The 27,040-nt window shown below is 43.7% G+C and overlaps 2 protein-coding genes across 3 annotated transcripts in view; one reads left to right on the top strand and one right to left on the bottom strand.

The window, feature by feature from the left end:
• The window catches only part of INSYN2B (inhibitory synaptic factor family member 2B), a 119,190-nt gene extending 92,844 nt beyond the window's left edge, over window positions 1-26,346 (bottom strand). The window contains exon 1 of the mRNA XM_032252752.1: window positions 25,879-26,346. The gene's annotated coding sequence lies outside the window, so the exon portion shown is untranslated. The remainder of the gene's footprint in view (window positions 1-25,878) is intronic.
• The window catches only part of DOCK2 (dedicator of cytokinesis 2), a 443,384-nt gene that overhangs the window by 315,200 nt on the left and 101,144 nt on the right, over window positions 1-27,040 (top strand). The window lies entirely within an intron of this gene.

The raw sequence follows: 27,040 nt of genomic DNA, 5'->3' as shown, positions 1-27,040 counted from the left end.
TTTGCAGAAGTCTGGGATAGTGGAACATAGGAAGAGAGCCTCAGATAGGGAGAGAACAGTAGGTTGATTGTGGTAAAGGGAAGGTTTCACTTTGTTATTCAGTATACTTCTTATTTATTGAATTGTTTAAACAATATTTATACCTTTCTAATTAAAAGAGAGTTGGGGCTTTAGAATAAGACTGGAGTGTGAGTCCTAGCTTCCACTATTTCTGAGAGCTATGTGACTGTGGGCAAAGAGTTTCAGATCTCTAAACCCCCAGTTCCCTTGTTTATGAAATGGAGGTCATGGGGATTGAATGATGTTAAGTCCTGTATAAAATGCTGATGGAGCTGTCAATAACATCAGTTCTTTATTGTTATTAATTGCATTTTTAATAGCATTAGGCGAGGCTGACAGTCTGCTGCAGAGACCTCTGTGGGCAGAAGAGAACCACAGAGGAGAGAGCAAGTAGTGGTAGAGCCAAGCAAAGAATGGGTTCCATTTGACGCAGTGTAAAGTGCACTCCTCATTAGGGAGATGCACCTCCCTCTCTTCTCAATCTGCCAGCCCTTGTCGTCTCCTTGGGAAACACCCGGGATGGCAAGCATTGTACATGGTTAGGTGGCTAAGTGCATGAGCCCTGGTGCCACTGGTTTTCCATTCTACCTGTGCCACCTACTTGCTCTGAGTCAGTTTCCTCATCTGTAGAATGGGAATGGTCATTGTATCTACCTCAAGAATTGTCTCACCAAGTAAGTGAGTTAATGCATGGGAAAGACTCCACAAGAGCCTGGCACAGAGTAAGTGATTTGTAAATATGAGTTTATAGTCTATACTTTGGTTCCAGAGCAATCCTAAGGCTTTCAAAGAACCTGAATGCTCTTCCTGTTGGAGATTACACCCCATATTTGATCAAACATACTCAAAGTCACTTACCTGTCACATTAATTATTATTTTCTGCTGTAGTATGTTTAAAAGAGGTTTTAATGATTTTGCTTTTGGAAGTGTTTGGCTGTGACTAACTCATGGCTATGGGACCTTAGCAATCACTGGACATGTTTGAAAATCCTTTCAAAGTGAGTGATTCTAAGGAACAAATTGCTTTTAATGTAATGAAATTTTTATGAACATCAAACTTAACAATTAATGATGTTTACATAAAATTCCATTATGTAGACATTTAATTAAACTTTTATCTATTTCTATTTTTCAGTGTTCTCTTTTTGCATTTTGAAGCCAAAAAAAAAATGTGTTTTCAGACTTCAGGTAATATAATAGATGAAGGCAGTCAGCCAGGGACCAGAAAGCCCTCTTGGCCACACTCCTGAAGTTGTGGTTCAGCAGAACCAGGCAGAGCCTGGATGTAGAAGGGACCTATAAGCTTATCCATCACTGCTCTTCCATTTTTACTGAGGCCAAGGAGGAAAGTGGCTTGCCCAGAAGATAGTACGGTTTGATTCCCCAAATGCAGAGTCCTGGGCCCTTCCAAACTTGTTTTTTTTTTTTTTTTTTTTTTTTTTTTTTTTTTTTTCATGTACCAAGATGATTTTCAAGGGCTGGCTCTCAAAGCCCAGGGGAGGGACCTCAGGAGAGGTCAAAGCAGCTGATTCTGGGAATGACCGAATCAACAGTGACTTGAATTCCCAGCCAGGGGAGTGTGGGTGAAATACAAGCAGACATTTTCACCAGCTGTTAAAATTAAAACCTAGCAGGGGCATTAGGAATCAACCACAGACTGTGCCTCCTGTGACTTGGCAAACCTCCATGAGGAAGGCTCAAGGGAGTGAAAGAGCAGTCACAGGTCTCCACCAGCCAAAAGCAAACCTGAGCAGAGCTAAGCACTTTTGTGCCCTCTGTAGCAAGGCAGCCCCATAACCTTGCAGAGATTCGGGAAAGATGGATGCTGAGGGGCTATGTGGCCATTTCAAGAGGATGATGATATCACAAGGCTGTTGCCATCAAGTTAGGGTTCAGAATGGTCCTGGAGAAGAAAGGGGGATGCCCCTGCAAGGGAGCACTCAGGACAGAAGGGCATTAAGGCCTTTCCAGTAGGAAGGTTCTGGGCCCAAACACTGGCTGAGCACCTACTGTGTGGCTGGCATATTTAATAAGTGTTAAAGGAAGGGAGAGAGAGACTAGGAGGGAAGAGAGAAGGAGGAGTATCCCTGGGCAGCAGGCACTGTTTCTCTGAGGCTCCTCCATGCCCACAGCTTGTGGCTTTCATCTTGCATCTTTATACCTTTGAATAGGATGAATTGTATTTTTTCTTGGTCATTAGGGCACTGATGCACAATTTAAGTATGCCCTTGTTGGTTCTTTCCACCTGGTCATTAAGGTTCTGGGGACTGTGTATGAAGCAGTATCATTCAGGAGAAGAAGGCAGGCAAACCTGGTTTTGAATTCCTGCCTAGCCACTATATAGCTGTGGAACCACAGAGACATTCTTTAACCTCTCTGAAACTGGGTTTCTTCATCTGGGCAACGGGCACTAAGAATTCCTGCCTCCCAGGGCTTTAGCAAAGCACTAACACAGTCCCTGCTACATAGCAGAGACTCTGTAGATTCAGTTCCTTTTCATGCCTCATGGTCAAGGTGGTCTGGCCTGAAACTAAGACATAACTCATTTTACTACTCAAGTCAGAGCAAGCCAAGTATGCTTTGTGCTTTGGGCAACTAATGTGCCGAAGCCTGGGTCGTGAGAGACCTAAAAAGGAATAGGGCATGGCTCTGGACCTCAGGAAAACAAAGAGTCAGATGTCGAGGAGACATATTTGTTAAAAAAAAAAAAAAAAAAAAAGGCTTGGAGTCTGGAGTCTGGGTTATCTTCCTGGTTTTGCCACAAATTTGCTACGTGTACCTGATTACGTCACAGTAGTTCTCTGAATCCTCTTCTATCCTCCAAGGGTAAAACTTGATGATCTTTAAGATTCATCCTGGTTGAGCAAGTGCTAAGCTGCCTGGCACAAATTTCAGATGCTTCTTAAGTATGTCCAAGAAGAAATACCATTTGACCCAGCAATCCCATTACTGGGTATATACCCAAAGGATTAGAAATCATTCTATTACAAAGACACATGCACACGTATGTTTATTGCAGCACTGTTCACAATAGCAAAGACTTGGAACCACCACGAATGCCCATCAAAGGAAAATGTGGCACATATACACCATGGAATACTATACAGCAGTAAAAAAGATGAATTCATGTCCTTTGCAAGGACATGGATGAAGCTGGAAACCATCATTCTCAGCAAACTGACACAAGAACAGAAAACCAAACACTGCATGTTCTCACTCATAAGTGGGTGCTGAACAATGAGAACACATGGACATGGGGTGGAGGGAACATCACACACCAGGGCCTGTCAGGGGGTGGCAGGGTAGGGGAAGGATAGCATTAGGAGAAATACCTAATGTAGATGACAGGGTGATGGATGCAGCAAACCACCATGGCATGTGTATGCCTATGTAATAAACCTGCACATTCTGCACATGTACCCCAGAAATTAAAGTATAATAATAAAAGAAAAAAAGAAAGTTCTCAGAGACAGTTGGAGTGCCTGGGAGCAGCTAGAAAAAATTAGGGAAATGATGCCAAGATTTAGCCACAAATAGTACTACTAACTTAAGAGGTTGCTCCTGATCTCATGGGAGTCTAAAGTTCTTCCCTCCAGTCCCTCTCTCCTGGATGTATTAGAAAGATTACTGAAGTGACCTTAAGCACAACAGGTTGGTTTCAGGTTAGATTTAAGGAAGGACTTCTAAACAAATGCTTTGGAAGACATGAGCTTGTAAGTGAACAAAGAGAAAGGGATCATCTACTTTTTAGGAGCCTTAAGATGCTGGGCACAGGTATATTTTGCATTCCTGAAAAGCTATGTGCTAAGAAAATACATTGACTCAATCCTGCTTAAAATGCACCAGAGTGTTCACTATTTAAAGGCACGGGGATGCCCTTAAATTCACCTGTTTATAAATACAAGCTTTGTTTAACCAGGTTTTTAAAGCGAAGATTCCCTGGCTGGATTGCTCTCACAAAAAGTTCAAATGTAATCTTTCTCAGAGGCAGAGAAATAAATTCAATTCATTCTCAAGGTTCCTTTCAGATCTGGGGTCCAAGAATGCATTGAATATAAGGAAAATGTATATGAGGTTTTTGTCTTGGCCAGAATGCTTAGTTTCTGTCCCTGGAGGACCTGCAGAGCCAGCACTGTCTTCCTTGAGTATGTCTCAATCGTGAGCACCAGGCAAAGCCAGAGGAGCAATACCATTGTTCTGGAGACTTTATTCTGGGGGTGACTGGACGTTGAATAGAATGTGGAATCCAATTTGATTTCCATTTACTCTGCACCTTGTGCTTTGCAGTAACAAGACTGTCAGTGCCATGAGGGCAGGAACTATGTGTGATGTGCTTCTCATTGCCTGACATGGAATGGGTACTCAGTAAATAATGGTGAATGAATGAATGAATGAATGAATGAAATTGACACATCAATTCTAGCTGACTTTCTGGCCTTTTGCCAAGTACTTAACTGCTTGGAGCCCCGATTTCTGTATCCATAGCATGGAGATAGGAAGAGCTCCTACATTGCAGGATTGTCGTCAGGATTCAATGAGACAAAATACACAAAGTACTTAGCACATTGTTTAGAAAGTAATATGCAGTCAACCAATGTTAGCCCAGAAGCTGATAGAGCTCCATGTAGTGCTACTGTTCTTTTTGTCTCCCTGACTCTCCCCTGCTCCCCACCTGCATCGCCTTAGGCATTTATTATTTCCTTAAACAAGCCTATTTGCAGAGACACACTGAGCTAAGCAGCAAAAGTGAAGGTTTCCAGTGGGAAGTCCACTGTGAGGGAGCAGGGCGTCAGGAGAGGTCCTGCCAGCTCACCTTGACCGAGATGCTCATATGCTGTGCTTTTGAAAATGCAAGCAGTGCAAGAACATTTAAAATTCATCCAGTGGATACTCTCCCTGTGTGGAACCCAGCAGACATGAGTGCAACTGTGAAACATGATGTCCACATGCACATAGAAGGACAAAACACGTCTTTGTCAACTTGATTATCTACCCTGTGGCGAGAAATGAGGGTCTGGCTGAATGGAATACAGAGAATCTGGAAACTTTGTTTTGCAAAAAAAGGCACCTACCCCATTTACGCTTCACTGCACTGTTATTAATAAGGAGCTTATGAGTCTATTAGATGTGGTCTTTGCCTTCTTTCTCCACTCTAAGCTTGGGTTTCTGGGGACAGTGAAAAGCCCCAAAGGTGGGAAAAGCAAGAGGAGGGCAAACAGAAAGTCTGCAAACTCTGTCATCCGAATAACAGGGTTTATGGTTTAGAATGTTCTGCTTGAAAAGCTGGTGTGTATATTTAAATTACAGCTTTCCATACACAGAAAGGACAGCTGTTCCCTTTAGCCTAGCCCCCTTTCTCTCATATTATTAAAATAGAGGACAAAGGGGGTGGTTTCTTTTTCCTGGGTTTTTTTTTTTTGGTATGAATTTATAAAATGTGGTTTACATATTGATTTTATAGGAACCGTGTCACGTTTTAAGATTCAATGTTAGGCGTGGAGCTCTCTTAAAGATTGTTAAGTAAGCACTAAGGCCAGGAACAAGCTGGTGTGCAGCAATGCCCAGCAATAGAGGTCATTCAGGCAGGAGGGGCTGTCCATCAGCCACACAGTCACCCTTATAATTGGTTCAGGGTAAAGGGCTCTCACCTTTTCATGCTTCTCTGTTTTGCCAGAAATGCTTAACAGACTGGGGGGAAAATCTAGTACGCTTTGTTTCTCTCAAAGATAATGTGTTTTATTAGTATTAGCAACTCATGGTTGATTGGGTAAGGAATAAGGCAGGTTCCTAGAATCCAGATCAAACAGGTCCCGTTAGTAAATTACTGACTTAACAAGTATTTGTGCCCACGACTGAATAGAAGCAACATATGAAAATGTAGGTAGCATTGGAGAATATTCTGATGGTTAGAAATCATGTATTAAAAGCACAAACTGTTCGAAACAACTTTAGGGGAATCAGAAGATCATTCTGCAGAGGCGGAACTGGTTCAATGGCTTAATGTTATTAGAAAGAAGTCTATGGTTCAACATAAGGAAGAACTTTCTAATAATTCTAATAGTCAACAGGGTGAGGGAATTTCTGATTAGGTAGAGATGTTTCTCTCTCTCTGGAATCTTGCAAGCAGAGGTCACTGGATGGTTTACTGGGGATGTTTCAGAGAGGATCATGCATAAGGGTGAGTGTTGGACTAAAGGACCTTAGAGAGTCCTTCCAGTTCTTAGGCCCCCTGACTGTATATTACTTGGCCTTGACCAGATGTTTTACTAATAGGTGCCATCCTAGTTATTCCACATCCTTAGAATTATCGTAGCTCTAGAAAGATCTAGAAATAGTTCTGTGGAAACCAGGTGGAATGCTCAGAGGACAAAACAGAAAATACAACAATAGGATGGAAAAGAGATTTGGCCAAGAAAAGAGAAACAGAAGCATTTTAGAGAACTGAGCCTGAAATATTTGGAAAGAGGGAAAACAGCTTGTTTGGTTTCTGTTGAGGTCCAGGTAAGAGTAAATAGGCTGAATTAAATTCAATCAATGTAAAGCTAGATCATCAGAGGCAGGGTGTCAGATCTCAGGCTATCAATCCCTCAAAGAATTGCCTTTATTTAAGGTGGATGAAGGAACAGTCAAGTTGAGCAGCATTTGATACTTTTGTGAAACTGATTAAGGCAAGGTCTACTCTGCCTCTCTAAGTTCTTTTATAAGGTGACAATTGTCACCGACCATAGATGAAGGGACATAAATGGGTAGCCCCCCAAGGGCAGTTAATGGATCATCTTCATCTCTGACGTTTCCACACCTAGGATAAAGGCTGTCAGAGTTCTGGTATCTGTGAAGGTTTGTGGAATTAAATTAAGATGAATGGAATATAATTGAAGTGACTTGAACTCACCCACTGAACAGAATTAAATTGAATTGCCTAGTCTTGCCTTGCATCAGGGGAATATCTTACCTTTGCTAGCTAATCAACTCTAACAACAAAGCAAGAATAAGGATAGCATGCTGAGCATAATGTTTGAAATTTAAGCATGTGTTCATTTGAAAACTATTGACTGTGCACATTTTATATTCAGGCACTGTGTTGGGTGCTGGAAAAACATGGTGGACTAAGCAAACATTTCTCTGCCTTGAGGAGCTCCACCTAGGAAAGGAGACAAACACTGAACAATCTTGCGTAAATAAATATCTAATTAAAACTGTGACAAGTGCTAAGAAGTATAAAGTTTTGTAAGAAGAATAGAAGGCAGGCTGGGCACAGTGGTTCATGCCTATAATCCCAGCACTTTGGGAGGCTGAGGCGGGTGGATCACATGATGTCAGGAGTTTAACCTGAAACTCCATCTCTACTAAAGATGAACCCCCATCTCTACTAAAAATATAGTATGAAACCCATCTCTACTAAAAAGAGATGGCGAAACCCCATCTCGACTAAAAATATAAGAAATTAGCTGATGTGGTGGCGGGCACCTGTAATCCCAGCTGCTCGGGAGGCTGAGGCAGGAGAACTGCTTGAACCTGAGAGGGCGGAGGTTGCAGTGAGCCGAGATTGTGCCACTGCCACTGCACTCCAGCCTGAGCAAAAAATCGAGACTCTGTCTCCAAAAAAAAAAAAAAAAACAACAACATGAATAGAAGCCAGAACCTACCAGAACAAACCAGTTTATCCAACTTGGAAAAAGCCTGTGTGCCTGAGCAGAGTGGTGGCTGATGAACCCAAGCTAAGGGCTTTACTGTTTATTTTGGCTAAGTAGAAATGTGAGTAATGGGACTGGGTTTTTTAAAAGTCTACTCTGGTTGCTCCCTGAAGGGGAGGGAGCAAGATTGGAAACAGGACAGTTAAGAGGCTATTGCTATAATGTAAGGGAGACATGATAGTGGACTGACCCGGGGTGGAGAGAGAAGGAGAGAGTCTGGACATATGTTTACAGATGCAGTCAGAAAGAACTGGCTCAAGAGCTGGATGAGGCCAGACAGAAAAAGTGGTAAACATATCAAAGGTTTCCACAGAGGCAACTGCAAAGTCGGGGAGGATGGAGGTGCCATTTCCCAAGAGAACCAGATTTAGGGTAAGCAAAGACATAAAGATGAAGAATTCCAACTGAGCAGCTTCAGTTTGAGATGCCTGCAAACATTCACCTGGAGGTGTCAGACAGGTAGTTATGTCTATCACTCAGTCTGCAAGTATGTGCTGAAACCTAATCTGTGTCAGGCTCCATGGTGGGTGTGAGACAAGGAAGTTAGACCAGCTTCTTAGCCTCCAGGAACTTATTGCCTATTGCTTGGAATAATGTATTGGAAAATATGACAGTAAAAAGTAGGAAATGATAAAAAACCATTAGAGAGAAAGAGAAGGAAGGAGGGCCTAACACAGAAAGCACTTTCTGCTGAGATGACAAGATGACTCTTGAGATGACAAGAGTCAAGGTAGACATCAAAGTGAGGAGAAAGGGTATTGAGGCCAGACTGGGATGAGGCAGAATTCTCCTTGCCCAGAACAGAGAAAGCCTTAGCTCCCCTGTGCCTGCCTGGCTGTATTCTGCAAACACCCCTAGGCCAGGTACAGGATGGAAGTAGAAGGGTAAGGGTGGAAGCTCTAGCCGGGCTATGGCCAAGGGTGGAAGAATTGACATTTGATGCTTAAGTGGGGCTTTGGGGCTGTCTTTACAGTTATGGCTCCCATCCCTGAAATATCCACTGGGTTCCCCCGGAATATGTGTATCAGGAAACAACACCTTCCACCCCTCTGCTCTGTGTTCATAAGACACTGTCACCTAAAAAGAATTTAGGAGGGCCTGAGGATGCTCTCTGCAATGGTGCCTCTTTAAAACGGTCAAGGTGAAGTGGATATAAGTTTATGTCCATGAACTAATGAGAAGGATGATGGCAGCTCCCCCTATTTTCTCTAAATCAAATTAAATCCAACCCACAGCCACCCTGACCTGACTTGGCTGGCATTGACAAGAACTCAATCTCAGCCTTTGAGGACTCTGTGCCTCCCTGCTCCCTCCTCATCCAGAGAGTCATACAAAAGTCCCTGGGGACCTATGCTTAGCAATGCATTCGTGGTGACTCCTCTGTTCCTAGGCCTACTGTGATCACTGCTGATATGCTCATTGTACAGTTGTGCATATCCCTTAGAGCTGGAGGCTTTTCTGGTTTGGTAGTGCTGGCCCCAGGGGCCAGCCATCAGAGGGGCACTTACACACTTACACAGCCATTCCCCTCTGAGCACATCAAGGCAGGAGTTACTGATCTTTGCTACTGAGAATCTTAACCCACTCCCTCACCCAGTCTTGGGAATCTCTTCTCACCCTTTCTTTGCCTCAGTTTCTGCCTCTTCCTCCCTACCAGCAGCATGTGTCCCTCTTCCTTCCCCCTAGTGTCATTCATTCACTAGAGATGCTCTCTAAGGCCCCGGTTCTTACTCTTGAGCGCCCAGCAGAGTCCCTGGGAAGGCTGGTTAGACATAGGCTGCTGAACCTGCCCCCAGATGCTCTCATTCAGTGGGTGTGGGATGGAGCCTCAGAATGTGCATTTCAAACAGGTTCCTGAATGCCGCTGCTGCTACTCCAGGGCCCACAAAGACAGAAGCACTGCTCCAAGGAGAGGGAACAAAAGTCCTACCCCCATGGAAGGGGCAGGACTAGGGGAGGGAGAAGGGGGAGGAGAATTACAGTAAGGTTGAGGTACAAGTAAATATTTCCACCAGCTTCTTTGCCATCCACCACCTCTTGTTGAAGGATGAAATTCTGCTGGCCAAAGCATGATTCAGATGCACATTTTGGGGAACTCATCTGTGTGCAGAGGAAGACCCAGCGGAATTAGATCCTGTGCTTTATTCCCAGTGACCACAGGCCTTTTCTTAGCCTGGAGTTCAGGGTCTGGGACTCCAGGCTAAGAAACCAGAAGGTTTGAGACTCCCAGACTCTGGCTTACATCGTGCAGTTTCCAGAAAGTTGCTCCACTCCCATCCCCAAGCTCAGACTATAAATTTCTTTTCTTTTGCCTGGGCCTGTCATTGAGAAGACTGGCATCATCTGCAGAATGTATTTGCAAGTAAAATGTCCAAGCAGCAGGAGAGAGGCCTGGGAGGGGGCAGCTAGACTCAGTGAACTGTGTCAGACAAGTGGCCCACAGGAGCTGGCAGCCCTCTGGCCAACTATTCTGCTGGGAATAGAAACCCAGCATCCCTGCCTGCCAGGCTTCCTTTGCCTCTTTTCTCAGTGCCCAAAGACAGGGCTGCCCTTGAAGGGGCCATTGTCAAAGGTGCTAAGCCAAAAGTCATCCCTCTGCCTCCTCTCCCAGCAGCAGTACTACAGAGTGATCAGACTGGAGCTGCCCTGCCTTCAAATCTTATTGGTACCATGTACTAACTGCGTGTGATTTTAGATGAGCTGCTCCTCCCCTCTGAGCCAAAGTGTCCTCATTTGTAAAAGGTGGATAATAATGGCATCTACTCCCCAATGTTGCTTGGAGCGTTCAGAGAAAAACTGCATGAAAATTGCTTAGCTCGTATCTGGCACATAGCAGATACAGAAATAGTGTACAAAATAAAGGTGAGTCTCCATCACTCATGACTATTATTCTGTTCTGGATATTGGAGTTCATATCTTAGTTTTCCTCGTGGACCATGAGCTCCTTGAGAGAAGGAGTCAGGTCTGATTCCCTTTTGAATCAAGCCATTCAATCACCAAACATCTGTTGAAACCCTACTGTGTGCCAGTTACTGTGCTAGGGGCCCATCATCCATTGCTGCACATAGTATGTGTTACTTGATGGTTAATGAATGAAAGAGGACGATTGAGAAAACATACAAAGGATACATTTTCTTGAATACCTACTGCGTGCTAAGGCAGTGTTCCTTAAAATTCCATGGGCCTGCTGTCCACCTGGAAATCTTAGGATCAGATTCTGATTCTCCAGTTGTGGGCTGGGGCTTGTGATTCTCCATGTCTAAGAAGCTCCCAGGTGATGCTAATGCTGCTGGTCTATAAGCTGCACTTTGAGTAGCAAGATAGAGATTCCTGTGCATTATGTCACTTATTTGCTTGCAAAACTTTATGGGATGAGCTTAGAAATGAGAGTTTATAGAGATTAAATAGCTTGCTTAAGATCACACAGCTGGCTAGTGCTGGAGTCAGGTCAGCATGTCTCATTTTTGTCTATTGAGGTCACTCACCATTAAGAGCAGTGGTTCCCAATGTTTGCCACGTGTTAAGATCACCCAGGGAGCATTACACATTCCAGTGTCTGGAGAGCTGGGTGGCAGGTAATTCTAATGTGCGGCAGAGTTTAGAAACCATGACCTTAGAGCCCAACCTCAACCAAGGAACAAGAAAGGAAAGGAGATGAAATTTGATATCTCTCTAATTTTATATACCAATTGACTTTCAGAATTTGGAGATCTAGACCTCTTTATGATGTTACATATAAGGAAAATCAGGCCCATAGAGATTAAAATATTCAACCCAAATCAGTTAACTCATTGATGGCAAAGTTAGGACTAGAACTCAGGCCTCTGGGCTCTCACTCTTGACATAGTTTCTGTCCTGGAGGAGGAATCCAGGAACAGAGTATCCATTTGGAAAGGCATCTCCATGCTCCTCCACCAGCTGGGACCTTGGAAACTCAAAGGGGACCTAGGTTTTTCTGGGATGTCCCAGGAAAACATCCACTGACCTCAGAAGAACAGGGTGGTTTCCTTTGCAATATTCTGCCCATCTTGAAATGGCAGTGTGCAACAGAACATACTTTGAAGTTGTAAGACCTTTAAAATTCCAAGATGAAATATATAATCCCAGTATGGTGGGAGCATGACTGGTGGCTTGATTTAGTGCAATAGGTATTTATTGTTTTAATCATAACATGATGTACATTGGTTGGTTGCTTCATTATAAAGACATAATGGGGCACAAATGTGTACAGTAAGATTTTTTGGGTGGTCAGGGGAATGGCATGACTCGGAGTTTAAGAGCCCCAAGTCTTAGCTGTAGCTGTGTAGCTTTACCATATACTCCATTGATAACTTAGCCCTATGTGCTGGTATGCTTAAGTGTAACCATTTATTGAGCACTTACTCTGTAAGGATAATAGCATTATCCACTTAAGGAATGTAATTACATTTAATCTATATAAGATCCCCATGAAGTCAGCGTTACTTTCAGAGGCCTGCACAGCGGTAATTGGAGGAGCCGGGATGCAAATTCAGCTGTGGGTGAATTTAAATCACCACACTCAGCATAGGACCTGGCTCCATACTCTTATTATTTTTACAGCAACCTATCCTGGGACACAGGGACAGCAAGTGACAGGACAGAGCTGAGGCGATGGTTTCCTCACTCTGGGACCAGTGTTGTTTCCTGCTATGTCTACGGAAAATGAGGCCAGGACTCCACAAGCTGTTCCCTTTCCTACTCAGACTCAAGCCGTCATGCAACTAGGAAGTTAGTCTCCATACAGACCCAACTGTGGTCTAATTTTTTTGAAGCACCTATTCGATTAAAGAGAGCCCTTCACTAATCTGTGTCCCATCAAATTAGACTTAAATTAACACATGCTACGTAGATACACTTTCCCAATCTGTGTCCCACTGATTCTTCCATCTGAGATCATATTATATATCCATTCATTGAGCAAGTAATAGTGAAGTACCGCCTATGTGCCAGGCACTGTGCCAGCTGCTGGGGGTAAAGAGATAAGGGGAAAGTAGGACACTGAGCCAGTCTCTGCCTTCCCAGTCCTGAGGTGGACAGAGATAGATAAGGTGAGTTGCCGAAAACTGCCATCAGTGCCATGAAAGTGATGTGCACAGGGACATGAGAGCACAGAGGAGGGCCCCTACTCCAGCTAGGGGTGGAGGGAATCCCAGAAGCCTTTCCAGATGAAGTGATTTCAAATACGGGACCTGAAGTTCAGTAGAGGTGATCAGGTCAATTGTTTAAAAGGTAGGTAGATATGTGTGTTGGCTCAGATGCTGAGCAGTGCTTCTGGTAAAGGAAATAGCACGTGGTCAGGCTGTCAGAGGTGATCAGACTATGATCTGGATGTGCAGGTTGGCAAGGAATTAATACAAGCTCTGCGTGGCTGGATGGTAAAGTTTAAAGGGAAGACTAGGAAGAGCAGAAGAAATGAGGCTGAAAAGGGAAGAGGGGCCAGGTCATGCAGGGAACTGAACACCATGCTAAGAGGTTTGGGTTTTGACTCAGTAAGTGGAAACCATTTAAGTAGGAGTGAGACTTAGTCTCATTTTCATTATAGAGTGCTCACACTCTGACTGCAACAGGGAGAATTGATTAGAGGGGCCAGAGCGGGAGGCAGGGGGCGCATTTAGGAAGCTATTGCAATAATCCAGGAGTGAGGATGGTAGCACCAATCAGTGCACTAAGAGTGTGGGGAAAGAAATGAACAAATTCAAGACAGATTTCTAAATCCCCAGGGCTTGGTGATTTATTGAATGTGGGGAGAGCGAGAGAAAGGGTAGAACAAAGGACTATGGCCAGATTACTGTCCTGGCCAGAGTGGCTGGTTCTGAGAAGGAACACAGGGGAGCAGGGAGAAAGGTGTGAGAGGGGAAGGATCGTGTTGACCTGTTCACATCAGCTGCCCATGAGCTGGAAACATCCAGGACAAAGTTGAATGCCAGATGCATCATTCTGAAGCTTCAAGGAGAGAAAACCTTCCTGGAATTCTCTTTATTTATCGGAAAAGACCCCAAAGCTGACAACACTTTGTAATCTCATGATCTCATGAGAAACAGCCAAAAGAATGACAGCTTGACCCCAATCATAGACTGGTTGTTTTCACTTGTAATATGGCTCAGGGCACTCGGCTAAGCTTCAGCGGCCCTGTGGGCACTGGGACAGCTGAGAAGACCTTTGTCCTTTAAAATCATAGCAAATGAGGCAGTCCTCTTAACCTCTGATGGGAGTCTAGCCACTCCCCTCCTTGGGATATCTTTTACTGAGTGCTACAGGATTGGAAAGAAGGTTCCTGCTCTTGAGTATCTCCAGGGCTAATGGGGACAGACACATGAACATATGATTAAGATGCCACATTACAGGCAGAAGAATCATGCGGCGGGGGAGGGTGTCAGTGTTCAGTGGACCCAAGTGTTCTTCGACTTCAGCATGGTAAATATTGCTGTGGAGTTGGTGCAGATACTTGTGGGATGGTTTTTGTTTTTCATTTTCATGAATGATGTGCAAAGCTCACAACTGCGGAGAGACTGAGACTTCAACTTAAGCCTCAAAACCTTCTTCTTTTTCAATTTTATCACAATTTCGACTCCCTCCAGTTATCAGGAAGGGTGCTCCCTGAGTCTGCTGACTTGATGCTGTGTTGATGGTGATGAGTGAAATAAAAGGAGGAAGAATTGAGTGTGATTAGAACAGAGGTGGACTCCCTGTTCTATCTGGTACAGAATAGAGAAGGCTTCCCAAGGGAAGAAATGGCACTTGTTTGGGTCTTTAAAAATGCATTATGCACTTTAGGAGGCCAAGGCAGGAGGATCACCTGAGTCCAGGAGTTTGAGACTACCCTGGATAACATAGCGAGACCGTATCTCTACAAAAAATTTTTTTAAATAGCCTGATATGGTGGCATGTGCCTGTGGTCCCAGCTTCTCTGGAGGCCGAGGTGAGAGGATCACTTGAGCCCAGCAAGTCAAGGCTACAGTGAGCCATGATCATGCCACTGCACTCACCCTGGGTATCAGAGCGAGACTCTGTTTCAAAAAAGAAAAAATGGCCAGGGATGGTGGCTCATGCCTGTAATCCCAACACTTTGGGAGGCTGAGGTGGGTGGATCATCTGAGGTCAGGAGTTCAAGACCAGCCTGGCCAACGTGGTGAAATGCTGTCTGTACTAAAAATACAAAAATTAGCTGGGTGTGGTGTCAGGTGTTTGTAATCCCAGCTACTCCAGAGGCTGAGGCAGGAGATTCACTTAAACCCGGGAGATGGAGGTTGCAGCCAGCCAAGATCACACCACTGCACTACAGCCTGGGTGACAGAGTGAGACTCCATCTCAAAAAAAATATTTAAAAAGGAAAGAAAATGAACTGGACTTCATTTGTGTCAGAGAGAGCATCCTTGGCTTTTGCAAATGCCAAGGAGTGAAGAGAAGTTGAGAGTAGACGGTATGGAGGAGAGTGGGGGAGAATTCACAGAGTGGACAGCTTTGCATGTCATTCTGCAGAGGCATTCCTCAGAGGGGAATGGGAGAGGCTGTAGGGAAGAGGTCACACGTGCAGTGGCCACAGGGGCCGGGCAGGTAACATCAGTGAGAGAACTAGGTGGGGTGACCAACTGTCCTGGTTACCTAGGACTGAGGGGTTTCCCAGGAAAAGTCCCCAAGCAGACCAAGATGAGTTGATCACCCTAGAATGACACCAGGCCTTGCCTGCCTAGAAAGGGCCTGCTTTATTCAGGGGGCAGCTCCTTGGAAATGTAGACTGGAATTGCTGGATCTTCCAAATGTCTAAGAGAAACTGAATATCCAAAATTTAATGCAAGTTCTTCTGGTTTTTAAATGTTGACAACAAATTCAAATGTTTTAAAAACATGATGCTGGCCAAACAAAGCATTTCTGTGGGCTGCATGAGGCCTGCAGGCTGCCCTTTTGAGGATCTCTGGCTACAATGATGAAAGTAAAGCCTCCCATGTCCCACCCTATTCTTGCCCTGAGGCCCCTTAAAGGCATGTTTAGATGATTTTCATTATGCAGAGTGACTTCAGTGATCAATCGTTTGGTTTTTAATTTGATGTTCTTAACCAGATTTGGATGCTGTGCACAGAATGTAATGGATGAAAGCAGCAATGAATAGTGGTAATACGGACACACATTTAATTTTTTTTGAAAGATAAAATAATTGTTCAATGGCTTCTTATGCCCCAAACCTGGAAACGTATCTGGTCAGAAAAATAAAGAAGAATATATTTCTCAAATATCAGCCTTAAGGCTCATTTATCCTGGGCATCTGGACAGCCCCTGGACTGAAATAAGGCTGGGAAAGAACACTCACTTTGTGGGAAACTTGGAGGGTCAGGGGACTGCTGGTTGAAGGTGGTGGAGGGCGATAGAGTCGACACTGTGATCATGTGGCTGGGTTGTACAGTGACTGTGGGAACACCATCGTTTCCCCATCTGTGCTGCAGGGAGGCTGGCTTGCAGAATAGTTCCCCAGAATCATCCTCTCCATCAACTCTCTAACTCTAAGCTTTAACTTTGATTAGTCTTTTGCTGAGATTTCTCTGGCCCTGCCAGGGTGAAGGAGTCAGAGGAGATTTTAAAGAACAAATCAGCCCAGACAACTGTGACATCTTTTTTCTTTTCTAGATGGAATTAGTAGATATGGGACTTTAATAAGTTGATCTGATATGTGGGCTCCACCAGGCCAGCTCTCTGAATGGCATTTTTCATCATGTCACTTGATTTTTCTTCAATTGAATGTGGATCAGAATATAGGTATGGGAGCTGGGTGCAGGAAGAAACCTTCAAAAGCAGGGGTTTTGTAGTCAGGGAGCCATCCTTTCTGAGAGAGGGGAGGGTGGGGCAGGTGGAGGAGGACCTGCATTCATGCCAAGCTGCAGTGTCACCTTTATTAATGATGACGAGGAGAGGGAGTCAGCAGGCAGCTAATGCGGACTGCAGAGGATAGTAATCGGGAGGTGTTGCTACCATTCCAAAGGACAGGGAAGTGGGATAAATGGGAATTTAAGAGACGAGAGGTGAACAGAGGGAAAGGCAAAAAAAAAAAAAATTTGAGTATGATGTCATCTGGAAAATTGCAAACCAATGAATCAATGAAGTATCAGTCCCAGAGCAGAGAGGAATCTGCCAGAGAAGGAGCCAGCCTGCTGGGGAGCTGGGGCCTGACGGGAAGCACAAGCTGGGTCGGCTATGCAGTGCTTTAGCCAGGGGTCAGCCACAGCTGGCATGTGAGCCCTGGGAATGGACTTTTACTTTTTTCTGCCCCTTTCCTCCTAGAACCCTTTTCTTTTCTTCACGAAAGACATCAGAAGGAATGCTCTATCCAAAAGGGCTTTACAGGAGCTCATTAATGTGAACCCTTGGAGTCAGCTTTTCAAACAGTTTATCTCTGAGTTCAGCTTCATAGGATTTTTCTCATCATGGGGATCAGCTTCATAAAAGCCAGAGCGTGATGATTCTGCCAGTTTTTGCTGTTAACAGATGAAATAGTACTCCCTTTATAGAAATGAAGAGCAAGGACTTTGGGTAGCTTTCTTTAGTTTTCAAGACCTCGTCAGCAGAGCTGGCCTGAAGGCAACACAGTAGGCAGGTGCCTGCATGGCATTGCCATTACCTACAGATTGAGAATCAAGGCCCTTAGCCTGGCATTCAAGGCCCTTCCACATTCTTCCTCTCCAAATATCTTGTAGTCACCCATGAACATCTGCTGTACTCAGGCACCATGCTCATTTCCACCTCTGCCACTTTCCTCATCCTGATCCAATATATAAAAATGAGGCAGCAGTTTCTCAATATATATATATATATTACCACTTCCCTGCCCTTGCCCATGGCAGACATCACTAATCGATTGTTACACTCTTTCCTGCTGAGCTAGGACTTGGCCTTAGAATTATTCCCAACACAACTCCCTAGTCACTACCAATCAATTAAATTAATCAAATTATAACATAAAATGTATTTTCTATTATTGATCTAAGATGTCCTTTCCCATTCTTAGCTCAATCTCTCTCAATCTTGTAGTTTCTTAAATCCTACATGCTCGGTAAAATATTTCCCAAATATTTCTACCCTCATAGATTGTTCCTGCTTATTAAAAGCCTAGTGAAAACCTTAAAGAGCATGCATTTTGCACTTGTCATTTAGTATCATAATGTATTTTCCTCTTTATGGATCAGAGGTTCTGAACATCAATGCTAGTGACATTTGGGGCTGGATCATTTTCTTTCTGGGGGCTAGCCTATGTATTGTAGGATATTGTAGCAGCGTCCTTAGCTTTTACTCAATAGATGTCAGTAGCAACCTCTCCATCACTTTTGGCAATGAAAAATACTTTAAGACATTATTAAATGCCCTTTGAGAGCCAAACTTGCCCCAACTGAGAGCCACTGTGTGTGTGTGTGTGTGTGTGTGTGTGTGTGTGAGAGAGAGAGAGAGAGAGAGAGAGAGAGAGAGAGAATAGATAGGTAGATAAAATAGATAGGTAGATAAAATCTCCCCTGTTAGTCTGAGACTTTCAGGGTGTGGACCACGATCATGCCTGGCATATCTCCTTACACACAATAAGCGCTAAGTAAATATTTGATAGTTGATTGATTAATTGGGAATGAGGACTGAGCAATTGTCTAGGAAGCGGGAAAAATGTTTTCCAAAGTAGACTGAGAATTACACTTTCAGTATGTTCTTGCTGCAGTTAAACACTGCAGAATTAAGCAATGCAGAGTTTGCAAAGGGGCCACCTCCACACAACGCCACCCCTCACCCTGATAAGCTGTTAGCAGATCCTAACACCTGAATGTGCTGTGACTAGCAGATCTCTTGCAGCAGAAACAAGTACAGGAGGGAGGAAGTGTTAAAAGAGGCCTGATAAGTTTGGCTTGAAGTTTAAAACATGGTGTGAGAGACCTTATTCATTCTTCTTCACGCCTCAAGAAGGAAAACAAGAGGTAAACTGAAGAAATCCTTTTATCCACAAGGTAATCTTCCCTCCTGGAAACTCTCTGGCTTGGTCACCTTATGTTCTGTGAACATATTAATCTGCCTGCCCCCTCCACTTCCTTAAACAATAGAAGATTTGTAAAGGGTGAAAAAGGGAAGAAACTATAAATCCTCACCCGCAGTGCAGCTGCCCCATGTCCGCAGGGGGGTTTAAATCATCCTCCATGCGTGAACCAGAAGCGAACTCTACACATTTCTAGCTGATCACAGACAGTTTGTTCCTGGTGAACCAGGAATGGGACTGAGGCTGAGCATTGTAAGAAGTCTTTCTAAATACCTATGTGTGCCAGGCTCTTTAAGGGACCCTCTGCAAGTGTCTTCTACCTTCAACCTCCCTACAGTCCTACAGAGCCAGTATGGTTATCCCCATTTGTAAAGAGAGAACTGAGGCTCCAGGAGGTAAAGCAACTTGTCCAAAGTGCTAGAGCATGTCAAAGAGAGCTGGCATTGATCCCAGGACTTAAGATGTGCCCCATGCCTGCTGGAAAAGCTATATCAGTGGGAGACCAAATGTATTTCCTAGTATGTGGCATTGATACCTCACACAAAACCCTTCCTAGCCTTCGAATCCCAAGTAATGCAGAAAACAGAAGGGGTATCCTCAGCCATAGAGAAGAGTCATTAAGAGAGCTGGTTCTGTCTGTGTAACGGTGTATCTACCATTACCAATTGGCCTATCTGTTATATCATCTAGCTAGCTTTATCCATCGGTCCATACATCCATCTGTTCATTCATTCATCCATTCGTCTATCCATCTGTCCATCCATCCATCATCCATTCCTTCACTTCTATATAGGCACAAGAGATGTCAATGGTGTTTCTTAATAGTCAAGGTTAATTCAGCAGGGAGAGAGGTGGTGAGGTTAACGATCACACACTTTTCCTTTCTTCATTGTCTTTTGAGGTATAGCTTAATTTTAATGATAATAAGATCATATCATGTTTGCAAAAAGATAGTCTTCTTTCTTTCTAAATTAAATGAGAGCATTCTGAAGTCAAGCTGATCTAGACAAACTATATCCCCTCTCTGCTCCTTGGTTTCCTCACCCATAAAGTACAAATGGTATTACCAACATCTACCGGAAGTTTGGAGCATGACATAAGATAAAGCATACATAGTGAGTGCTTGACCCATGGTAAATACTCTGTATAACTGTTGGCTATTGCGATCATCAGTGAACTTTTTAACAGCGTCTAACACAAAAACATCTGACTAATACTAACTTATTTTTCTCCTGGTTCTTCTTCCCTTGTCATGACCCTATAATAAAAAGTCCTTTCAGATGGGAAATAGAGGCTTAGCACAGTATCTAACATATACCTAGCCCTTAAAATGGTGATTATTAGTACTGTTGTTTAGCCCACAATATGTTCTGTTCAAGACTTCATATCCTTTTGGGACAGCTTTTCCCATAGAGGGTTGACCTTGGTGTCATTTTACTCTGGATATGTTTGCAGGAAACAGTGGGAGCTGCTTAGGTTCCTTATTCAGAGCTCCACATCCTAACAATGCTCCTGGTTTTGATTTTTCTCAGGGAGGTATGAGCTCAGGAATATACCATATTTTCCTGCATAGCCTTTCCTGAGATGTTCAGTGTCAGGCACAGAAGCCCATTATTGTTGCATGCATGGAGAATAACTCCTTGCTTCTGAACCTGTTCATATTTGTGACCCCCCCACCGATACACACACACACACACACACACACACACACACACACACACACACTTTCATGGATAGTTAGAAACAGGATAATTATCTTCTGTTCCATTAAAAACTGGGGTATCCTGAATGATAACCCCTCTCCTGGCAAGCGGGCTTCTCAGGTAGGCCCCCAGACTTGATTGGCTTTAATTAGAGACTGGGAGCCTCCAAAAGTAGCCATTTGTTCATTTAACTCTGCATGACAGGAAGATGAGGCCGCTGGACTTGAAGACAAATGGAATCAATGTAAAACTAAAGTCCATGCCCACACCTGCTGAAGGAGGGCCAGATTCTGCTAGAAAATAAGCAAGAAATGCTTGCTGAGGAGTGACAACCATCAGCAATGAGGAAGCGTCAACATTTAAAACATAATTTGTGTTTTTCACAAACTCATGACCCTGGGAACAACTCTAGCCTAGTGCCTTGGAGATGGGCTCATGTGGAAAGACATGGAAACTGCTTATTTAAAGAGGAGAGCTTTCCAGCATACAGCAGCCAGAGCCAGCTTCTCAAAATCCAAATCAGTGGCTTCTCTTTGCACTTTCAAGAAAATCCCAATTCCTGCTCTGACCTCCAAGGACCCATGGGATCGCACTGCTGCCTGTCTCTCTGACCTCATCATATACAGAGCCTTCCTTCATTCATGCCTTCCCACCACACTGAATTTCTTTCAGCTCCTTGGACACTCCAGGCACATCTCACTTCAGGGCCTTTGCATCTACTTTTCTGCCAGATTTTTGCGTCACCCATTTTCATCATTCAGGTTTCTACTCAATGTCAACTCTCAAAGAGGCCACTACTATCCACCCTGTTGAAAATAGGGTAGACACTCCACCTCCATGCTATCGCTTTGTAATATTTAATCAGTAGCACATATCACTATCTAAAATGATCTTACTTACATACTTCCGTATTTAAGATGTGTTCTCCCTGTTCCTGGCTCTTCCCAACTGGGATGTGAGCTTCTTAAAAACAAAGTCTTTGGTAACCTTCTCAGCTGTATCCCCAGCATTTAGAACCATGCCTGGCACATAGTAGGTGCTCAAGAAATATTTGTTGAATTAAGCAATTTGTGAAAGAATTATCCCACTCTGGCCTGCTAGAAAATAATTTAGCATAGGGTGTGTTCAGAAGCAGGACAATACATCTTTCATCTCTGGCCTCTCCAAAGGCAAAGGTAGTCAACACAGGACCCTAACTTTTGAGAGTTTATGGAGGGGGTGGTCCCTGTAACGTTCTTTTAAAGATGGGGAATACTATAACAAATTCAGTCTCCTATCTAACAAATATTTATTGAGTCCATGCAGTATGCAAGTTCAACTCTAGCTTCTGACAAAGAACAATGAATAAATGGACAAAAATCTCTGCACATGAGAGTGCTGACATGGAAGACGTAGTGGGTTTTTGAAGCGAACACAGGGCTTGGAGTCAGAAAGGCCTGAGTCCTAGGTCGTATGTCACCATATACTAAAGGTTTGCATAAGGAAGATACCTGACCTCCAGGCATCTCACTTTCCTCCTCTGTAAAATGAGCATAAAGCTGACCTCATGAGATTATTGAGGGTATTCAGGAACTGCTGTACCCCTGGCATCTAGTACATGGTGATTGCTATTGAGACAATGAATGTAGGGCCCTGGGCAAAAGGCATGAATGAATGAAATTTTCTTTCCTTCCACTTCCCCTTGTGATTAAACATCTCATCATATACTTTAGAAGATTTAAAGTGATCTCACACCACAGAGCCACAAGCACAGGCTCCAACCAGGATCAGAAGGTGTTAGTTTCAAATGAAGAGTGTGTAATGAATTCAGGCTCCTCTTCAAGCCTTGATTCAAAGCAGCCTGCGCTTCTGGCCTGTCGTCTGTGCTTGAGAGCTGATCTGTCATTAATGCCCACGGCATCAGGCAGGGGTGCACACGGCTGACTCTGCTGGAGTTGCCATGTTGTACAGAGGGAACATGTCAGGGCACGCCCAGCGTATGCAACATCCAAGTGACATCTTTCTGTTTCCCTGTGATGTGCCTTTGACATGTAGCAGGCCACATGAACCTTCTGGATCTGTGCCCATCAAGAAGCTTCTCAGTAAGGAAGGTGATTTGGCTTATTCTATTGCACAGCAGGATTTCCTGGGAAACCAAAGAATGTCACTGCACGCAAAGATGGACAGAAACCTCCTAAAGCCAAACAACTGGGGAACTAAGTTTTAGAGGAAGACAGTTATTTTTTATGCTTCTGAACGATTTGGGCACGGTCGTCACTTTTCCTACCTGCCAGCAACTGTTCCTGAATAAAAGAACTCTCCCAGCATGCTTTACTCCAAGAGGCACACACTGGACTTACTGAACAGTGGCACTTTAGGCATGTTGCTAACCAAAAGCATGTTCAGTGGCAGACGCTCTTAGCTCTGCATCCCAAGCTGTGACGGGGAGCGCTTGATGTGTTCATAGTCATGGGTAGGCAGAGTCATCATTTCCTCTGTCCAGGTCAGGAATTTCAATGAGCTAATCTGCATAGCTTCTCTGGACTTGAGTCAGCAACAAGACAATACTAATAATAGCTGCCATTGAGGGCTTTCTGCATTCTAAGTTCTTTACACAAATTATTTGAATCCTTACCAAAACCATGTGAAGTAAGGAATGTTTTTACCTCCTTTTACAGATGAGGCAATGAGGCACTGCTCGAGGTGACAAACCTAGTAAGCGATAGAGCTGAGATTTGAACTCAGGCTTTCTGGCTCCTAAGCCCCCACTCTCATGCTTATATCCTGGCAGAACCAGTTCTCAACCCTTTAGAGTACTGCCTTATCCGGATGTCTAGCTCATTGCTCCACCCCTCGCACCTAGCACAGAGCCCAGCACCTGGTGGTTGCAGGGACAGTCCGCATACCTGAGTTTCCCCAAAGAGTGCTCCAAATTACAATTCTGAACTGCCTGATAAAGCTCTAAGATGAATGGGTTTTAGAGTCCCTGTTTTTCCTGACACCAAAGCCTCCCACTTCCAGTCCTGGACCCACCACACAGACAGCACCAATTTCATCCAAGAATAAAATCTGTTACATAACCAGATGGCAGACATGGGGTGAATAGAGAAGCAACCTGTGAGTGCATTCGGCCACTCCCTGTCTCCAAAGGACAGCTCATAGAAAGAACTTTTCATCTCTCTCTGAGCCTCCCTCGGCATGCAAACTTTCCTTCATCTCTTCTCGTTGGTGCTTTCTATATTTTATTTTATTTTGGTCGTGCGCATTATTTGATGTTACTATAGCAACGTGTCACCAGCTGGTATCACATAGTAATGTTGGCATTTAGGTAGCAAGCTTCCGAAGTTGGGTGTTTCTCTCCCTCTACGATCTCATCACTCCTACTAATCTTAGGTGAGTGGGGGATGCATGAGCAGCACCCCTGCCCGTCACCCCTATTTTGTCTGTTTCCCAAGGCAGTGAAAACTGGTAGCCTTTTCCTCAGTTCACTTGGCATCGCAGGGGTCCTGGCTGTGGTGTGTGTGTGTGTGTGTGTGTGTGTGTGTGTGTGTGTGTGTGTAGATGTGTTTGCATTAGAGATTGTTAAACAAATATGTTTAAGTTGAATATTATACACAAAAACTATTGGCATTATCAATATGATTACGATGATGATGATGACTTTTTTAATGGAAAAGAATGGAGTGATTTGGGGAGAGCTAATTTCCTGATCTCAATCACCTAGGATCCTAGCTAATTAATTTTGATCACACAATATTGGATTTCTCTTTTCCTCCCTCATCATCACAGTGAAGAAACCTCACCCTTTTCCTTTGGAGCTTCCAAGTGTGCAACAAAGACCTCCCTACATCCCGATGGGCTGAATTAATTAAGAGGATTGATTGTCTTGTATCACCGAGGAGAGTTCTATACAGCAAATAAGACCTGCCACTCAGGGTGTTAAGTAGCCCCTCATCACTCAAGTGCCTGCAATGATTGCACTTATTTTTACACGTTTGACCTAGTTTCAAACCGTGTCTCTTCATGCTGTGATTCATTAGCCACATTTTAAACCACCCCAATTGGAGCGAGGTGACACTGCCTGGTTTGTGCCAGAGTCTCGGATATAATTTCTCTCTGGAATTAAATATGCAAGGCTCTCTGGAATTCTGTTTTAAGAAGCAATTTCCCATCCTGGCATGCTGCTTGGGTAAGGATGAGTGGCTGCCTCATTCCTAGGTAGTAAATATGTCGATTACAAAATTTCTGCCAGGGATGAAAAGAGGGGAATTCTCGCTAGCATGGAGACTACAAGGGATCTCTCCACCACTCTGTCTTCCATGCAGTATTCAGGCTTTTCCAGGTTTCTGACAAGACTGGGAGTTTGAGATCCTACACTATAAAGTTCGAGCAACGTTTGTGTTAGGGCTAAGCTGCTAGGGCAAATGCAATCTGATCATGCTCCATCCTCTATTCCTGTCTCCTTTTAAAAATTTAAGACATGATAGACATGAAAGTAAGGTCTCAAGCTTGTACAGAGGTGCAGGACATAAATACCATTTTGGGGGAAACTACTGAGAAAGAGACCCACATCAGAGAAGCAAAATGTTATTCCATTATTCTACTGCTGTGTGACAAAGAGGTGGTTTTAAAAATCCGAATGACAGAAAGGAGACTTTTCTGAATACGAAGCTGCTGCTACTGTCTCATTCCATTTCAGGTATCCATCAGTCACATTGGTGTGATTTCCCACAGATCTGATACCAAAGTGGGCTAGACACCATAGCAGAAAAAAAAAAAAAGATGCTTTTAGTTGGAAATAAAACGCTGTCATTTTTCATTAACAGCCAAATGCAGGTAACTTGTCCAAACTTCAGTCACATTGCACTACAAATAGTACTGAAAGGCATGCTACCGGGTTTTGCTACGTGGTAATGAGAACTAGGAAATTAACAAGCTGGTAAAAGTAATTTTGATTGATCAGTGAACTACAACACACCGACCAACTCCTAATAAAAAGATAATGGTTTCTTTCATAAAACAGCCACTCTCTCTAGATGGGGACTAGAATCCCCCTCGCTTTTTATCTTTTACAATGAAGAATGGAAGTTACCCTAAACAAGGTTTAAGACAATGCACCCTTTTCAAGATAATTCCAGGCAACTTGAGATCCGAGGTTTGTTTTCTTTGCTTTTTTTCCCCCTTCAAATTCAAATCAAGCCATTAGAAATAACAAGCATTCCAAATCTATGCATTTGGGGCAGCCTGCAGTTCTGACAATGGTGGATTTTTCATTACATACCACCACACACACATATACAAGCTCCCAGTCTCACTGTTCATTTAAGCCAAAGCTTTAAAAGTAAAGTATTGTCCAAGAGACTATCGTATTTTCTCTTAGAGGATCATCGATCATAAAAAATAAAACCTACCCACATCTCTTACCTTGAAGCAGTGGAATTACCTGCAGAGGATGGTCCCCCTTCCTTGTACAGTGAGCCAGGCTTTGACCAGAAGCAGAATTACTCCAAAAGAAGGGATAATAAGTCCTTTATATTGTAATTTTCACTGTTTATATGCAAGAAGTGTAGTGGGTCTGCTCACGTAGGAATAAATAAAAAGCCGAACAAACTGCTCAGCAGCTACCATGTGAAAAGAAAAGACCTCTAGTGGCCACAGGCTGAATTCTTTAAGGAAGAGAGAGGAAAGGTGGAGGGAGCAGAGGAAACACACGCTTCTGTGTATGTGTGTGTAGATACACACACACACATGCAGGTGTACATACATGCACACACACACACTCCTGTGTCCCTCAAATGCTGAGGTTTCTTCTTTCCTGCATTTGGCCTGGCTGTAGGTATAAACAATAATACTGGTCAATTCTTGATTTAAGTGGGAGCTGGTTAAATTAGCAGTGACCGTGGTGTTCTGTCTAGTTTGAAAGGGATAATTTCACACACTCACTACCACCCCCTGGGGGCCTGAGTAGGAAAAAGAATTAGACTCTGGATGTTCAAGGAGGTGCCACCCAGTGTAGAGGCTACAGGTTCCCATCAATAAAGCATCATCGAAGCCATTGCCCCTGAGAGTCCCAGCTTTGCATTCTTGCCAGATTTGCATGTTTTCTAGGCATTTATGGTGGGCAGGTGTGGTGGTTACTTGGCAGGGAGGACCAGCTTCCTGGATGTATGACCTTCATAGTCACGCCAGGTTCCTTGCTTAGAAGGGTTCCCGTGGCTGTTTGAACTATCTGAATAATTTTAAACAGCGGCTCTGCATTTTTACTTTGCTCTGGGTCCCACAGATTACAGGTGGGACCCAGTCATGGTCCTGCTGACAAGGAAAGCATGCTATCCCTAACTTCTCAATTGAAAAGAACCTAGAAACAAACGAGAATCCATATCATGGGACCTACTTTGGGGAGTGTCAGCTTAAGAAACAGTTTCCCAAAAGGCTTCCTGTTTCTCTACCACTGGAATGAAGTTGTAAACCTGGGAGGAAATATATGCACACGTATGTATACATACATACAGGCGTATCTTGTTTTATTATGCTTCACAGGTATCTTTTTTTTTTTTTTTTTTTTTTTTTTTTTTTTTTTTTTTTT

The sequence above is a fragment of the Sapajus apella genome, unplaced genomic scaffold (genome assembly GCF_009761245.1).
Source record: "Sapajus apella isolate SASKATOON/1434 unplaced genomic scaffold, GSC_monkey_1.0 scaffold79, whole genome shotgun sequence".
Lineage (NCBI taxonomy): Eukaryota > Metazoa > Chordata > Mammalia > Primates > Cebidae > Sapajus > Sapajus apella.
Note: the sequence above shows the minus strand (reverse complement) of the source record. Positions and strands in the feature narration are given on the sequence as shown.